Below are 12,630 nucleotides of genomic sequence, written 5' to 3'. Positions count from 1 at the left end.
TTCAAGTAGGGCTTTTCTGGCCATGTCACCGTTCTTAAATGTAGCCTTCACAGTGGTGGAATGTAGAAACTTGAACACGCTCTCGGTCTGGGCCCAGGCGTGTTGGGCCCCCACTTCTGCGGCGATCTCCTCTGCTGAGTGTTCATACACTAATTCGTCTAGCCCAGAACAGATCACTGTGCGTTGAGCACGAAGCTTCGGGAGGGGGACTATGGGGGTGAAATCCTTAGCAACAAGCTGGTTAGGGATGCCATCCTGGAAGATGGCATCAGCATCCTGGTCCGTGAGGGTGAGAACCACTACTGCATAAGGAGAAAGCAGTAGACACCTGCGAAACGATAATTACTCCCAGTGAGGCTAAAGCACTGTTCAGGGGTTGCTGTGAACTTATCATTAAACCCAGCTGCGACCTCACTGAACGTTTCCCTTTGTGTCTCACAACACAAGGGGGCAGTCACAGCATGCCCTCTAAAGACAACTCTCTTCCTCCACGCAAAACTACAAGCACCTAATAACACACACATCCTTCACTCAAATATTTCAAAATTATCATGGCGACTCCTACACCAGCCTCGGAGTCCCCATCTGGGGAGGGGACCATAAATGTCCCCAGGTCGGACTGCCTTTCTGTCGACGATCCTAGGTGTCTTGACACTCCCCTCAACTTTTTCTTCATTAACTTCTGCAACATTCGCGGTCTAAGATCTAATTTTCAATCTGTAGAACACCACCTCTCCTCTTCTAAACCTCATCTTCTTTTCCTCACTGAAAACCAGGTGTCTGAGGGAACTAACAGTAGCCCCTTTTCTGTTCCCTTCTACTTTCTCTATCCTCATTTTCAATCCAAAGTTGGATGTTGCGTTTATGTGCACAATGACTTAACCTGCTCTTGTGCCCACGCTCTTGAATCTTCTGAGTTTTCCACCATCTGGCTAAGACTACAGAGTCACTCTCAAACTAAATTTATCAATGCTGTATACCTCTTACCTAACTCCTCTGACTATAAGAAATTCTTTGACTATTCAACTTCCAAAGTGGATTACATTCTGACCATCTTCCCTTTTGCAGAGATCTCCATTCTTGGAGACTTCAATGTTCACCACCAGCTTTGGCTTTCCTCTCCCTTCACTGACCATCCTGGTGAACTAGCCTTCAACTTTGCTATCCTCCACGACCTAGAGCAATTGGTGCAACACCATACTCGTATTCCTGACCGTCTTGGAGATACGCCCAACATTCTTAACCTTTTTCTGACCTCTAATCCTTCTGCTTATGCTGTCACCCTTTATTTTCCATTGGGTTCCTCTGATCACAATCTCATATCTGTATCTTGTCCTATCGCTCCAATCTCTCCTCAGGATCCCACTAAGCAAAGGTGCCTCTGGCGTTTTGCCTTTGCTAGTTGGGGGGACCTGATGAGGAATTTTGCTGATTTTCCTTGGAATGACTACTGCTTCCGTGTCAGAGACCCGTCTTTGTGTGCTGAGCGCATAACAGAGGTGATAGTGTCTGCCATGGAGGGGTACATTCCTCACTCTTTTTCTCGACTTAAACCCTCCAAACCTTGGTTTAACACAGTTTGTTCTCGTGCTATATATGATAGAGAGGTGGCCCACAAAAGGTACTTAAGCCTTCCATCACCAGAATCTCATGCACTTTATATTTCTGCCCGGAACCATGCCAAATCTGTTCTCCAACTAGCCTAAAACTCCTTGATTAACAGAAAGTGTCAAAACCTTTCAAGATGTAACTCCCCTCGTGACTTCTGGCATCTAGCCAAAAATATCTCCAATAACTTTGCATTTTCTTCTTTTCCTCCTTTATTTCAACCAGATGGCACCACTGCTAACACATCTATTTCTAAAGCTGAACTCTTCGCTCAAACCTTTGCTAAAAACTCCACCTTTGACGATTCTGGGCTTGTTCCTCCCTCTCCTCCACCCTCTGACTACTTCATGCTACCTATTAAAATTCTTCACAATGATGTTTTCCATGCCCTTGCTGGCCTAAACCCTCGGAAGGCTTATGGGCCTGATGGGGTCCCTCCTATTGTTCTCCAAAACTATGCCTCCGTGCTTGCATCTTGCCTAGTCAAACTCTTTCAGCTCTGTGTGTCAACATATACCTTTCCTTCTTGCTGGAGTTTGCCTACATTCAGCCTGTTCCTAAAAAGTGTGACCGTTCTAATCCCTCAAACTACCGTCCTATTGCTTTAATTTCCTGCCTATCTAAAGTTTTTTAATCTATCTTCAACAGAAAGATTCTTAAACGTCTTTCACTTCACAACCTTCTATCTGATCGCCAGTATGTGTTCTGTCAAGCCGCTCTACTGGTGATCTGGCTTTCCTTACTGACTCTTGGTCATCCTCTTTTAGAGATTTTGGTGAAACTTTTGCTGTTGCCCTTACATATCAAAAGCTTTTGATAGAGTCTGGCACAAGGCTTTGATTTCCAAACTACGTTCCTATGGCTTCTCTCCTTCTCTCTGTAACTTCATCTCAAGTTTCCTTTCTGACCGTTCTATTGCTGCTGTGGTAGATGGTCACTGTTCTTCTCCTAAATCTATTAACAGTGGTGTTCCTCAGGGTTCTGTCCTGTCACCCAATCTCTTTTTTATTATTCATTAATGATCTTCTAAACCAAGCTTCTTGTCCTATCCACTCCTACGCCGATAATACCACCCTGCACTTTTCCACGTCTTTTCATAGACGTCCAACCCTTCAGGAGGTAAAGATTTCACGCAGGGAAGCCACAGAACCCTTGACTTCTGATCTTTCTAAAATTTCTGATTGGGCAGAGCAAACTTGGTATTGTTCAATGCCTCTAAAACTCAATTCCTCCATCTATCAACTCTACACAACCTTCCAGACAACTATCCCCTCTTCTTCAATGACACTCAACTGTCCCCCACTTCTACACTGAACATCCTTGGTCTGTCCTTTACTTATAATCTGAACTGGAAACTTCACATCTCATCTCTAGCTAAAACAGCTTCTATGAAGTTAGGTGTTATGAGTCGTGTCTGCCAGTTTTTCTCACCCGCCCAGCTGCTAACTCTGTACAAGGGCCTTATCCATCCATGTATGGAGTATGCTTCACATGTGTTGGGGGGGGTTCCACTCATACTGCTCTTCTAGACAAATTGGAATCAAAAGCTTTTCGTCTCACCTCCTCTCCTCTAACTGACTGTCTTCAGCCTCTCTCTCACCGCCGCAGTGTTGCATCTCTAGCTGTCTTCTACCGCTATTTTCATGCTAACTGCTCTTCTGATCTTGCTAACTGCATGCCTCCCCTCATCCCACAGCCTCGCTGCACAAGACTCTTCTTTCTCTCACCTCTATTCTGTCCACCTCTCTAACGCAAGAGTTAACCAGTATTCTCAATCATTCATCCCTTTCTCTGGTAAACTCTGGAACTCCCTGTCTGCTTCTGATTTCCACCTTTCTATGATTTGAATTCCTTCAAGAGGGAGGTTTCAAGACACCCATCAGTTTTTGACCCTTTTATGGGACTGGCATTTCAGTAGGCATTTTTTTTTTATTGGATTTTTGTTGCCCTTGGTCAGTGTCCCTCCTACATAAAAAAAATAAATAAATCACTGGCTGGGATAAGCCTAGAGACCTTGATCTCTGGGGCCAAGATAGCCAGGAGCTGGCGGTGGATCCCTATGTCCCTGGGTCAAGGGTGCTTGATTCATGACTATGGTGGGCAGCCGCCGAACAGGAAAGCCAGAGGGCCCGCAACGTAAATCCCGGTCAGTAGGATAAACCTTGGCACAGAGGTACACTATGAAAACACTGAGGTACTCACTTAGGGGCGGTGAATAAATCCTGTGCACTTGCGATTAATCCTGGGTTCTGGGGAACAGAGCGGGGGCAGTGGAAACAATGGAGTTTCCAACTTCAATGGAGTTGCAGTTAAGAGCGTCTATGGGCCACCCATCCAGAACCCGACTGGAGCCAGCGCGGTTTAACCTCGCTGATCCGATCCGCAGGGCGGGGGTGGTAAATTCCAAGCACTGTGCACTGTAGGGCGTAGATACTGGAAGATCCTGGGCACTGTGAAGGCGTAATCCTGGGCACTGTTGAGGGATAAATCCTGGGCACTGTGGAGAAGGAGAACGGAGAGGGGGCACTGGGAAGCACTTTAATCCTGGGGGAGAAAAGTACACACGGGGGACCACATAGCAGCTCGGAGTACCCCTGCCGCTGCGAGGTCTCGCTGCCGAGTGGTGCGCACGGGGTTGCGAGTGGGGGGGTGGGGTGCTGGCCGCTGATTAGCTGAGAGTGATGCTCCCAGCAAGTGCAGGGCAGCGCGCCGGTGGCCGAGAATGTGTTCTCCTCCTAAGGCTGGGCCTTAGTGAAGCTCGGGAGACCTTGCCTCTGCGAGATCTGGCTGTCGAGTGAGCCGCGCGGGGCTGAGAGTGGGGCGGGGAGGTCGGCCGCTGATTGGCTGAGAGCTATGCTCTCAGCCGAAAGCGAGCAGCGCGGCGATTGGCCGAGAGAATTGTTCTTGTCCTAATAAGAACAGCTGGGCGTGTGGTGGGAGAGCGGCACGAGACGTCCTTCCTCCACGGTGGCTGGCAGGGTAGTATACCCTTTGTTATCCTTTTCTTTAATAGCATCACCATTTATGGAATGCTATTTAGGATGCAGGGCGTAGTGTTAAATGTTTATTAAACACCGCATTGGTAGATCTTTCGAGCGGTAAAAGGTAAATCACTGTCTTTTGATACCCAGTTAATTAGGAAAACCCTTTGTACAGTTTGTACATATATATTTACAGTTTACATATAACACCACTTAAGTACTGAGCCCAAGAGAACTGAATCTCAGCACAAGGATATGTAGTCTGTTTGTCACTGTTCTTGTCACCACAATAAAGTCACTTATACACTGTCACTTGCACTTATTTCCCTGCCTTATACACGCAAGGTACACACGCGTAGGAAAGACTCAGGGTGTAGTCATAGGGCAATTGTTCGTGGCAGAGTTCACACACACACACACACACACAGGACACCGCGCACCGCGCACACCCAGCTGGCCAAATCAGAGCTCTCCACCCAACTGCCCGGAGCAATGCGGCGTTTCTCAAGGTGAGGGGCTCGTGATCACGTGATATCGTAGATGATAGGTTTCACAGGATCATATTTCATATATGAGTTATTCTATCTAGCTATTGCCTATTCATATAGTTTAACATTTACAATTATTAATTATTATTTTATTATTGCATATAATAGCTATTCCTATCTTAATATTTATCAATAAACTAGGAGAGGAAACAGTAATAAGACACTACTCCCAGCGGGCGTCGGAATAGGAAATTTCCACTTATGCTTCTAGAAGGTTCTGATCTACAGTTACAATGGTTCCCTACACTATGTGCTAACATCGCTCGGCACTCCTACCCGGCGTGTCCTCTTGCCCTACGACAAAGCTATATGTATTTACCTACCCATGTCACTGTCATGTGTATTACTGACTCATGTTATTGTGCTTGATTCTTCCACTGAGGTAGTCATACAACTCCAGGGCTTTTCGAACACAGCATTACAAAAGAATCAGTAGGACAAGTGAGATAATGATGGGTATGATGATTGTTGAAAAATGCACATAGGGACTAAGATACACAGGTAGAGTCATGAACCGCATTTTCTAGTTCTGAGAGATTAGAGAAATTAAACTCAGATAAGGTATTGGTCACGAATTTGATATTTGCAAGATTTACCTTACTCAAAGTATCAATAAGAACGATTCTGGTAAGAATCGTTCTTATTGATTAAGATTAGGTCAGATCGCAAGGAACATGCATTTAAGATTGCAAAATGACCTGAAACTTCCTTATGTTCAGAACCAACAGGACAAATCACAGACACATGGTAAATTTGTGTGAAAAAGAAATAGTGGTGTCAATAGAAACTTGTGTGAAAGAAAGATTTATGGACCAAATGCTTATACTGACATAAGGTAAGGGACTTAGAAGCATTTTCTTGAGTAAGCACTACTTGGCAAATTCCGCCACTAGTAAGAGGCAAGAAGGCAAAAAGAGATGCAGGACAAAAAATATAAGTGAAGATAGTCAGTTTGGCATCTGTCTAAATCTGACAATTTACCTGTAGCATACATCGTAAGGTCCTTATTGATCAGTGCTACTGAACTGGGCTGATCAAGTGTCATGACACTTCCATTTACCTGAAATGAGAATGGCTCCACTCGATGAACCTCAAATATATGTTCTGATCTGAATGGAACATGAATAACAATGGATTCAAACGTCAGCATTGATTCCAGTAGTGGATAATAATGATGAATTCCATCTACATCAAACAGGGGTTTTAAGTTATAATCTGTTTTTCCCACTGCCAAGGCATGAAGAAAATCCTTCACAGAAAACAAAGATGAAGTGACCCTTCCACGAGCTGCGTCTACCACATTCCTTATTAGGTGTTCATTCTTATGCAAAAGAGAAGCTGTTGTACTTTCAAGCGCTGATAATGTTTAATGAATGACTGCAAAAGCTTGTAAATTCTTTATATTAGTTAAAGCTTCGTTAAGATGGATTCTTAAAGGCCCCTTTCACACGCGGCGTGAAATTCACGCCGCGTGAAAAATCACGCGGCGGGAAATTCACGCCCAACCTAAGCGGACATACAAAATGCATACTTCTGTTCAGACGTGGCAGTTTTTTCACGCGGCGTGAATTTCACGCCTGATGCCGCGCGTGTGTCTGCTAAAAACGAAGCGTGAAATTTCACGCCAAAGTTTAGCTTCCAATGGTGTTCAATGCTTTCTTTCATACTCGGCGTGTTTTGTCACGCCGCCACCTGGCAGTACAGTTCAGGCAGCGGGTAATGTGGACGTATGCATCTCCCGTACTGAATGAAAATCTACAATAGGTAAAAGGATAATTAAAGTCATTTTTTATTGTTACTGAATGTGTACTTATGTAATAACAAATACATAAACATAGAAAAATCTAAGTTTTTAAAAATAACATCCTTTTTTCAGATCAAATGATGACTGCAATTAATAGCGAATCCTTTTTTTTGCTGTCTTTTATACAACAAATATAAAAGGAGGGCTTTTTTTTTTCTTTACTCTGGGCAGCCATTTGTTCACCTGTTTTTACACACACTTGTGAGCTGTGACCACTCTCGGAGCACAGCAATGCAATAATGAAACAGAATTCCAGGAGTCAGGCGTGAAAAAAACCACCACGTGTGAACGATTGAGCGTGAACTTCCCGCCGCGTGATTTTTCACGCGGCGTGAATTTCACGCCTTGTGTGAAAGAGGCCTTAGGAGTTCAGCATGCCTGTCTAGATCCTTTATATGCTGTTCCAGCTTAGCAATGTTTTTGTTATATAAGTGAATAGCTTTGTTGTTGGCTGAAGTTATAGAGGTTAGTTGATTATACTGTTCTCTTAGCTTTTCTACATCTTCATTCATTGCAGTACCAAAGAGCATGCGAGATAATTGACCGATACCATCGATAAGACCTCTTTTCATGCGATTACTATCATGAATTCTGTCATAGTTTTCCAAGGCCAGCGTAACCGTGTCGTTTATATATTTAATCCTACTGTACAGAAGGGGTAACAACTCATCCGAAAGTGGTGAATCCTTCGGAAGAACCTCCTGTAGCCTCTGTAGGGCTTCATTCAGACACTCCACTATATTTTTAGTTTGCCAGGAATTTTCACCAAACTTGTGTAAGGATACCGCACCCAGAGTACATCCTCGACCAGGGCAACTCGGCCAAGATGAGCAGCGAGGGCTCCCGGTTTAAGGTGTGCTGGCTCCATAGCAGTGGTGGCATGCAGAGTGAAGAGAATTAGAAGAGCATGCATTCTGCAACAATTAAAAAGGTGTTACTTTCGAGAACGTAAATTGTAAGAATGTGTTTGATTAGTGGCTGCATCAAGCCGTGTAGCATTGCACAGATTGGCTAAATCAGGCTTGGCATTAGTCCGTTTGAGACGATCACAGTGCACGGTTTCCAACGTGTTTAACCATGATCTAGGATATCATATTTATTACCATGTAGCTGCTTTACTACCACGAATTTAGGAGCTAATTTGAAATTCCTTTCTGGGACCTGAACCATTACGGTGTCTCCTACCTTGATTTGAACTGGAGACGAGCGTCGGTGTTGTTGAGAACTCATAGTAGCTTCAGAAGCTGTCAACTTGTCTGTGACCCTTTTATAGGTATCAGAGAAAACCTTTAGTTGACTTTTAGCATAATCGTCAACATTATATGTAGGACTCTGAGGGCTATTCAACAAGTCATACGGGAGCCTTTTCTTTAGGCCAAATACTATGTAATGAGGAGACTCTCCCGTAGACTCACAGACATGGCTATTAATGCTTGCTGCTACATGTGGTAACAAATCTTCCCAATTTTCAAGGAAGTTGCTAATGGCTGGACGCAACACTTCCAGGATATTCCTGTTTGCGCTTTCAACGAGGCCATTACTAGCAGGATGATAAGTTACTGTGAACGTCTGTTTGATGTTAAATTGTTTTGCATATTTCTTCCATGAGCGCGTTGCGAAATTCTCCCCCATTGTCACTTAGTAACACTCTAGGTGTGGTGTAAGGACAAATTAGGTAGGTTATTAATGCATGTTCAACTGTCGCTGCAGATTTATCCTTCATTGGGGCTAAGACAACATATCTACCAGTACATGCCTCGATCCTTGATGGCTGGCTGGAAGTGTTAGTACATCTATTGCTACCACATCCCAAGGTTGTGCAGGAGGAGGATATTCCAGAATTGGTGCTGGTTTTGACACTGTCCCCTTATTCTGGGCACACTTGACACAACGATCTATATGTGCATCTATATCTATGCGCATGCTACCCCTTCCTTGGGTGACCGGCTATTACTGCATCATGAACTAGATGCAAGACTGCAGGTACCGGTGATTCTGGTATGATCTATTGTTCTATACTTTCCGTTTTGTTAGGCCAGTATCTACAAAGCACCTTGTCATGTGGCAAGTAAAACTGCGAGTAAGGTATTGGCAGTTTTGGTAAATTTGATTCATCTCCTGACTCAAGAGCATGTATCACCTCACTCCATACGTCATGTTGACGCTGAGCACACGCGAGTTCAGGACGGGAAAATTTTTGAACCACAGGTGCTTTGTCGGTTATTGTTCCAACAGGTACATTACGGGAAAGAGAGTCAGCTACAACATTAGCCCGACCTGGTAAGTACCTGAAGGTTGGTTTAAATTCCTGTATTACTAAATACCAACAGGCGACTTTACCGGTGAGATTTCTTCCTTTGAAAAGCTCGGTAACCGCTGCATGGTCTATAAATACAGTGATATCATATCCCAAGATTATGTCCCTAAAATGTTTAAGAGCCCAGGCAACTGCGAGGGTTTCCTGATGTGTAACTGAGTAATTAGACTCCGCTGGATTCAAAGTTCTACTCGCATATGCAATAACACGATTTTTACCGTGCTCATCTGGCTGCATTAACACTGCACCTAGCTCCAAAGCGGAAGCATCTGTGTAGAGAACAAAAGGAGCTTCATAGTTTGAAAACGCTAAAATAGGAGCATTGGTAAGGGTATTTTTAAGATCTTGGAAACTCTTTTCCTGAGCAGCATTCCAATGAAATGGTACATCCTTCTTTAATAATTTGGTTAAAGGCAATGCGATAGCTGCAAATTTGTTTATGAATTGCCTATAGTAACCAAACAAACCGGTAAATGATCGTACATTGTCTGCATTTTGAGGTCTTGGGAATTCTTTGACGGCTTTGATTTTATCATTCATAGTGTGGATACCGTCACCATCTACGGTGTGACCTAAAAATGTAATTTTGGATTTCAGGAATTCACATTTAGTTAGTTTTGCTTTGAAGCTATCCTCTCTCATCCTCTCGAGCACTGCTTCCAAGGTAGTAAAGTGAGTCTCAGCGTCTCGGCTGTAGATGATGAGATCATCCAAGTATGCATAGATATTTTTGCCTATCATACCAGCGAAAAGAGTATTTATCATCCGCTGAAAGGTAATCGGAGCTGATTTTAATCCAAGAGGCATTCGCAAGAATTCATAATGAGCACTGGGGGTACTAAAGGCTGTTATCTCCCTTGATTCCGGTGCCATTGGTACTTGCCAGTAGCCACTTAGAAGATCAAGACTACTGAAAGTTTTGTTTCCCTGTCCTAATGACATTAAGAGATCCTTCAGAACAGGCAAAGAGTATCTTTCATCCTTTGTTACTTCATTTACCCGCCTAAAATCAATAATGGGTCTAAATTGTCCATTCTTCTTTGGAACAAGGAATAAGGGTGAATTCCAGGGTGATCTAGAATGCTGTTTTAGCATGTCTTAGATTTGTTTATCCACTACTTCTCTCTGACTATGAGGAAGTCTATATGCTGGAATACACACAGGTTGAGTATCTGGTTTCAGATTAAGATGATGCTCTGCTTTACCAATTGCACCTAATGATTCTCCAGCCAAGGCAACAACATCACGATACTGTTCCAACAGTTTTACTAGTGAGGGCCTTAGCTCAGGGTAATCTTTTACAATAACAAGGGATTCAAGCGCCTGATCATGGATTACCTCGTCGTCATTTCTTGACGAATGCACTGATGTGATACAGGTGTCAGGTAAATCCAGTGGTTCGGATACTACCTTCCTATCAAAGGCTAACGTTTGAGTTAAAAGTACTCCTTCTTTTAACTTTATTGTACCACCAGTAGTATTCACTACAAGAGCGGTAGTTCTATGTCCATCTCGCACCGTATTAAGAGTTGGTTCCATAGCTAGTTTGTTTACTCAACTGGGACCTTCGAGGCAAATATCACAACCTACGGTGGCTTTTGGAACGTACACGGGAATGTGAATTGCCATACGATTAGGTATTTTATGATCCCCTATTACCGTGGCATTAACCATTTTCCATTCTTCTTGATTGTTTCCATTTTAGATCTTTAAACTTGAGGCAGTAGCCTGGTTTATTTCAGACTCTACTCTACTCCGGTTTGAACCGTTTGGTGTTGTTCTTTTGTTCTGTCCCGCAGTAAAATCCTGAACAGAGGGAACAATTTGAGCAGTTGTCAGAGCAACTTGAGATTGATTTGTACTGTGAGAGGAAAATATTTAGCATCTAGGATGATCCATTGCTCTAAAAGTCTTCCCTTGGAATCTCACTGTACTAGTATCTGTGTGAATCACCATCTTATTGGCCTGCATTGATTTCAAACCCAGTAATCCATCTGATGGCAAACTGAAGTCGGAAACAACGTAGAAATCCAAACGAATGGTTGCAGTATTTTACCCAATCTAACAGAAAGACGAACAATTCCCAAAATTCTGAGAGGTATGCGAGAAACTCCTATTAGTTTTTTATCACTTTGCCTGAGAGGCCATCGGCTTCCACGTGACGCGCGTTTTAATGCCAAATACGCTCTTTCAGAGAGGACATTTACAGCAGCGCCCGTATCTACCGCAAAAGAAGCCTTCACAGGTCCTACTTTTGTAGGTAGAACCATTACGCTGGTCTGACTGCAAGCAGCTATTAAAGACTCACATAGTGCACTATCATCTGCCTGATCTGTAGTCTTTTGATTCCTGCGATGGTTCTCTATCCTGGTTTGTGTTGTGTTTGTATTTCTCAATACATTTTCACAGTGTTCGATAAAATCACGTGCACTGTAACCACCTTCGGTGCCTGTGAACGCTCGAACCGATACCGAGGTTTGTAACAATTTGATTGGTGAATTAATGTGAGTTTGAGGTGCGGGCGGTGGTGACGATCCACCCGTACCAGATGTGGTTGGATTACTCATGATTACTTGAAGGGAAGAAGGAAGCTGCGATACAGAAGGATCAGTATCAGTAGGTGAAATTCTCGGGTGTTGAATACCACTTCTCAATGTCCGCTATTATCACTGCTGTCATCAGCACCTTGTATTTTTATGTTATTATCCGACTCGCAAAGCTTCTCATATTCTTTATTTAGTTTATCCCTTTCTCTTTCTGCCATGAATAATCATTAATCATTTAACAAATGTATATTATTATTATAATTATTTTATGTTTTCTACAGTGCCCTTAGAGATACTTTCAAAGTCCCTTAATTAAGGGAATAAGTAGAAGAAGAAAACATATAATGATATGAGACATACAACATCAATTAAGAGCTGCAATTTTACATTTGACTTTATTCAAATAGCCCATTAGTCAAGCTAAGAAAATGTGAGAGTCATATTCACCATCCCAATATAATTAAAGGATGTAATTTATATTTTAATTATGTAGTGTATAATGTAGTGTCAGCTCAGTGCATGATCTCACCTAAGGTGTGAGTATAATTTCTTCTGCGATGAAGGAAAGAATAGTCCTCTTCTCCGTCCCTCTCCAGTTGGCTACTCAGTGCAGACCTTGACGGCGTCAGACCGTCTGGTAAGGAAGTTTCGACATCACGGCACCTCTGTAGTCTCGTGCCGTTAGTACATCGCTCCTTGCAGTCCCTGCAACCGCTACGTGTCTCTGGAATTATGCAGAAATCTGAGAGCTACTCCTTGACTGAGTGATATGTAATCAACTCCTCAGTCGCGGCCAGTGATTAAGTAGAGGGTATGAATAAAAGAC

This window comes from Scylla paramamosain, chromosome 29 (genome assembly GCF_035594125.1).
Source record: "Scylla paramamosain isolate STU-SP2022 chromosome 29, ASM3559412v1, whole genome shotgun sequence".
In the NCBI taxonomy this organism is placed as follows: domain Eukaryota; kingdom Metazoa; phylum Arthropoda; class Malacostraca; order Decapoda; family Portunidae; genus Scylla; species Scylla paramamosain.
This window is presented reverse-complemented; position numbering follows the sequence as displayed.